Source organism: Agelaius tricolor, unplaced genomic scaffold, assembly GCF_023055355.1.
Source record: "Agelaius tricolor isolate 1412-34295 unplaced genomic scaffold, bAgeTri1.0.p SCAF_44, whole genome shotgun sequence".
In the NCBI taxonomy this organism is placed as follows: Eukaryota; Metazoa; Chordata; class Aves; order Passeriformes; family Icteridae; genus Agelaius; species Agelaius tricolor.
This window is the reverse complement of record NW_027269304.1, coordinates 140,016-146,015: the sequence shown is the minus strand read 5'-3', so window position 1 is coordinate 146,015 and position 6,000 is coordinate 140,016. Positions and strand designations below refer to the sequence as shown.

The 6,000-nt window shown below is 42.1% G+C and overlaps 1 protein-coding gene across 2 annotated transcripts in view; it reads left to right on the top strand.

Annotated features, from left to right (window-relative positions):
- MARCHF3 (membrane associated ring-CH-type finger 3) overlaps positions 1-6,000 on the top strand; it is a 62,800-nt gene continuing 56,800 nt past the window's right edge. For both annotated transcript variants that reach the window (XM_071455110.1, XM_071455109.1), the window contains exons 1-2: positions 1-139; positions 1,417-1,566. The gene's annotated coding sequence lies outside the window, so the exon portion shown is untranslated. The remainder of the gene's footprint in view (positions 140-1,416; positions 1,567-6,000) is intronic.

Sequence of the window (6,000 nt, the reverse complement as noted above, 5' to 3'; positions counted from 1 at the left end):
GGAGGAGAAGAAGGAGGGGTTGATGGAGAGAGGTCCTGTGGCGACAGCCGACCCGGAGGCTGCTGCTCCTGGCTCTCTCCCGCGCGGGTCTCCATCCCTGTTTTTGGAAGGAGAGCTGAGGGTCCGGGAGGAGGAGGAGGTGAGTGCGACGCGGGAAGGAAAATCCGCGGTCCTCGCGTTTTCTGCGCGGCGGTAAATTGCTGCTTTTTTTCCCTTGTTGTTGTTGTTGTTGTTCTTCCTCTTCCTAATATTATTGTCATCGTCATCAGCGTTCCCCAGCGGTTCAGCTGGGGTTTGGGGTTTAACTCTTTCATTAAGGAAAAGGAGGGAAATCCATGTGGAGAGTGATAATGCCCAGCGTGGAGCGATCTGGCTGGAGGCTCTTTCAGGCAGAATTACCTTCGGGAACTCCGGGGAGGAAATAAATGCAGTTTCTGTCTGTTCCTGAGGCTGTGACAAACTGTAGCCATTTCTGGGATTCAGACTAGGAACTATAAATCCTTCTTCCTTTTTATTTTTTTTTTTTTAATTCCTTTTTCCTTTTAATTGCCGGGTCTCATAGGGCTCTTTGCAGATATAAGGGGTTATGAAACTCCCCAGTAATGTACCTGCCCATGCCAGAGGAGTTTAACTTTCAACGCAATTCAAAGCGAAGTTTAAATTTCAAAGCAATTGTTCGAACTTAAAATTTAACCCTGTGTTGCCCGCTCTGGGTCTGCTGGTGGTGCACGCAGGGTGTTTACCGAGCAGTGTCTCAACTTTGGACTGTGCAGGGCATCCCCGAGCCATCAAACCAGTGAAAGCAGAGCATGTAAGTTAATTAATTTGCCTATTAGAGATCACTCGTTTTGGCAAGGATGCTTACGGGCCACCCAAGGTCCCTTGGAATAAACAAGGAAAACTCGCTGAGGAATGACTCATGTCCGTGGGCTTCGGACCCAGTGCAGGGTGCTGGAAATGTGCTTTGCCAAGTGGAACTCTGTGGGTAACCCTCCCTCAGCCCCCCTGGCTTGTTAAGGGTAGTGGGATGAGGTTTTTAACAAAAAAGGACAAGAATTGCCTTGGTGAGTTGGTGTCAGACAAAAAAAACTTGCGGGCTTGTGGCTTGCTTTAAATACATTTGCTAATTGCACGTGTGCTCCCTGGGGTTTCGCATGCCATTGATCTTTAATTAATTGCTAATGGCTGAGCCTGCTGCTGTTTGTGCGGCTGATGAGGCAAAATGCAGCCTGTCCTTCTGCAGTAATTATTTATTTGTGGTGGCATCTCGGGGCGCGCAGCGTCTGCCCTCAAACTTCCAGGTGTGGGGTGCTCGAGTGTGAGGCACCAGACTCACCTGGGAGCACACTGGATGACGGATTTCCCACTCAAAAGGGACTTCTTCTGATACATTTTCTGACCTCTTGCTTGTCACAGGCTGCACGGGATCTCACGGATAAACCCTGCGTCGTGCCCGCCGCTTCTGTGAGGTCTCCACTTGCCCCTATGGACAGGCTCCATCCGTGGCAGGGCTCCGAGCATGTCTGAGCCACTGCCTGGGGGCCCGTAGGCTTGAGCTCGGAAAGGGTGAGTGACGTCTTCCATTTAAAATGGCTGTAATTGGGCTGAGAGCCGTTTTGATCTGTCAAAATACGTGGTTTTGCAAATAATGCCTGTTAAAACACATCAGGGTAGCTGTGGCTGTTGTGGCGCTTGTGTTGGCAGAGCCACTTTCTCCTTGAATTTGTATTTATTATCTTTCTCTGCAGCAGATGCTGAGAGATGTGTGTAGTTTCTGTAGTAGCAGAAACTTCACCCATATTTGAAAACACATCTAGCTAGCATGTTCTTTGCATCTTGATACAAATTTTAGGGGGGCCTGGTTTCTGAATGATGTTCTGAACGGATTCATCCTCAGACCACCATTGCCCAGATAACAATATTACCCTCAAGATAACTCCAGCTAGTTGGATCAGGCCCAGAAGAGCCCCTGTGGGCACCCTTCCCTTAAAATAAAACAGGTTATAGAGCAATGAAAAGTACCTGTGAGCATCACAGAAGTGGTCACGGCAGATTTCCGCTGCCAGGAGGGTGTCCTGCTTTCCTTATGGAACCTGGCAGGAAGAAATTCTGCTGCTGCTGCTGCTGCTTGAAAACCACAGTCTGAAAGGGAGGGAAATTCCTTGTGACACGGTGCAGGAAGGCTCGTCACGAAATCAGATTGCTGGAAACCACCAAAGTGATAATGCGGACACCTGTCAAGGGGTTCCTGCACTGCTCCTGTGCCATCCTGGCTGTGCCAGCCCCCTTGGTGATGTGCTGAAGATAATTTTCAGTGTCCTTGCTGTGGTGCACCCCTCCACACAGCCAAGAATCCCATATCTCTCTTTCTGGTGGTTACTGAACCTGTTTTCAGAGCAATACAAAGCAACGGGGAGGGAAAGAGAGTATCTGGCATCTCTCTCACTTTGCTCTCATTTAAGCTTCGTGCAAGGCAATGTAGACCAGAATTAATTTACTAATCCTAATTATACTTGTCTTGGAGATATTGATGATATTTTCAATTTCAAATTTATGCATCTGCAGCTTCATATTTTTTTTTCCTCCACTGCAGCAACAAAGCCAGGAAAGCTCTTAAACACATGCCTATTTTAAGCCTGCCAGCAGTCCCTTTGACTTAATTTAGCTGAGTGGCCCAGGGCAATTGTTTGATATAAAATTCTCTCTTTCCTGATGGCAGTCGAAATTGTTGTGCTTTTTTTTCATGGTTTTGAGGGAAGAGGAGAAGGGAAGAAGTTGTTTATTCCTGAAGCCTTGCACATCTTGGCCAAGATCTTCTGGGTAAACCCTCAAAACGGGGATCCTTGCATGTTAAAAATTCTGGTGTCTTGGTACCTGCTTTCACCCTGAAAAAAACCTTTGGGTTTTGTGTGACACTCATTCCAGACAGGAATTTAGAAGGCCTTTTTCATTCCCACAACACTTATTAATTATATATTATATATTATATATATTTATATTATATATTAATTAATATAATTATATTAATATAATTAATATAGCGCTTATAACAATATATTATATATTAAAATATATAACATATAAATTATATATTTTATTAATTATAATAAAACTACTGCTAGATCTGCCTCAGACATGTCTGTTTCTAACCTGGAGTGTGTCCATGCCTTGGCACTTTACCATCCTTCCACACTTCCTTGTCTTCACCTTTTTTCTGCGTTAAGCTCTTGCACTTTCCCTTTTTTCCCCACAGTTTGCCAGTATTTACCTCACGTTTTTTCTTTCCTTGATAGCCTTCCCCTGCTAAAATGCAGCTGGCAGAACCGGTAGATTTGCCAGCATCTTCACTCTGCGTTTTGTGTTTTCTCTGTTCCCTGTCAGCCTGGACACTCTGAGCAGCTCAGGACAAGGATTTCAGTCAGATTTTGGACGTCAGCGTGGTGATCACAGAGATATTTCTTTGATTATGTCTCGGAGAGGTGTGCCAGAGGAAAACTGTTGGGTTTATATGGATTTATATGGGACCAGTTTGGGGGATAACTCATCACCCAGGTCTGGGAGTTACCAGGGGAAAGGAGGATCAGCACCAGGGTTATAAAGGGAAGGTAGCAGTGACACTGATGAAATTTGACTAATGTGGGCTGGATATCACCTCATAAATTCCTCATCTTTGGAGCCTCCCTGGCTCTTGAACTGAAAGCTGCACCTTCCCATCCTTGTTTTTCTTGATACGTGGATGTTGTAAGGAATTCCCATCCAACAGCAGTGTATTTGTTATGCTCTGTTCTGAGAAATGATGATTACTGGCACACTTCTTTCCTAACAACCAGCTTCCTCTTGGAGTTGTCACTCAGTTTGATTTTTATGCCACAGATTAGCAATATCAGGCTAATTCCTGCTGGTGAAACCCAGTGCTTGACACCCTGGTATCTGAAAATACACAGAAAGGATGAGGGGGCTATTTATAAAACAGGCAAAAAGCTTGTAGCCTGTGTGAAGTGATGGAGAAAATGAGGCACCACTTGAAAGAAGTGATAGCAAAAGAGCCTGCAAATTACCTGTCTTTAAATTCAGTATTAAATTGAAGTTATTACAATGTGGTAATATGCATGAATATGTGTTAATATTTTGTCTCATTTGAAATGCTCTTCTGTTTTGTTTTTTTTTGTAAATTAGCATTTGGTCCCCAGCATTGAAGCCACCTGTGTAAGGTATCTGTATTAAATTTTAAAGATTACCTCCATCAATTTTTACCAGTCTCCACTTATTAAATGTATTACGTAAACGGTTTTAAAAATGTCATTTCCTAAGAGTTTCTGAGCCACCTTTAAGCAGGTGTAAAGCTGCTTTCACCTCATTTTGGAGGTTTTGGGCAGCAGTGGCAGGGGAGGTGCAGAGCTGTTACTAATTCACAGAGGATTTCCTTTCTCAGGTCACTTACAGGTCAAAGGTAGCAAAAAACACCAGAGATTTCGAGTGGGCTTTGATAATGATAAATAATAAGTATAACTTAAATATATGTTACATATATATATATATATATAATACTTACAAAATATAAGTATTAAAAATAATAACATAAATAATCTGTATAACTCCAGCCAGTCTTCAGACAGGTAATTTTCATTCAAACAGGTATTTAAAAGGAGGGGAGAGATATTTCTAAATTCTAGTGCCTGTGATTTAAAAGTATTAACACTTAACACAGTATTTTAGTCCTAGTGATTATTCAAAACGAGGTTTTATGTTTTACTTTTGCTTTCCAGCCTTGCAAGTGACTTTTCCTTGTACTTCTGCCCCTTTTTGGATTGAATTCTGCTGTCTGCACCTCAGTGAGGAAATTTGCTCTCTTGCAGCCACTGCCAATGTAAATTCAAAGGGCAATTTCTGGAGAGTTTTGAACATTATGCCCACAATACTTTTTATCAGAAACACATAAGAACTGCAGTTCTGCTATCTCTGTGAGGATAATATTAGCCGAGTTCTCATCATCTTTGCACTGTCCTTACTGGAGTCTTAGCTTTGTGTTAGGAGCTCTTCTGGAGGCATTCCATAAAATTAAATGGAGATTAAAACTAATTGGTTTCTGTGTTTTCTAAGCCACTGGAAAAACTTGAATAATAAGTTGAGGAAATTGTCTTTTTGAAAGGAGTTGTTTTTTTTTTTCTGCTGTTGAAAAATTTTATCACCAAGGAGTTATTTTCCTCTCCCATCCTATAAAACTTTTACTAATGGCAAAGAATCATTCATTATATGTCTTAAAAGAAAGCTGTAAACAATAAGAGATAAGATTCAATGTGATTATTGAGCAAAATTTATATCCCCAAAGTTTCAGTGATGCAAAAACAAATTGCAGGACAACTTCCAGTATCTCATTTATTGTATTCTGCTGATGTTAGTCATGGTGAGTTTCTGGCTAGAAAGATGAAAAATGCAGTTTTCATATTTAATACCTGATATTTAAGCTTTGAAAATCCCACCAAAAAATGGAATGAGGAGGTGATTTAGTGGTATAAAATGGGACAGGAAATGTCACAGCCTTTAGAAGCCAAACCAGTGCATTTTGTGACCTTTGCTGCTGTCCTTTGGTGCCCATCTGAAATCCACTATGAATTTCTCTGCTTAGGAAGAACTTTTTCTTCAGTCGTTCCCCATTGTTTGCAGAGGGGTCATTTCCATAGTAAGGAAAATTAGGAATGGGTTTTTCTGCTGCTGACCAAATCTTTGCAGCAGGATCTTCACTGGACCTCCTCTGATTTTTGAGTCTCCTCATCTCTGCCTCTGTTTCCTTGCGGAGGGGCTGAGTCTTGGCATTCTCATCTGAAAATGCATTTAGGGGGGATTAGCTGAGGCATGGGAGTCAAGACACTTTAGAAATGCATAGCATTATAATCTGAAATAATTCAGTGCCCCTGCTAGGAAAAGTTTTTAATTTAATCTACTCATAATGAAAAGGGAGAAATACAGTGTCAAGGGGAAAAACACTTACATATAATCATG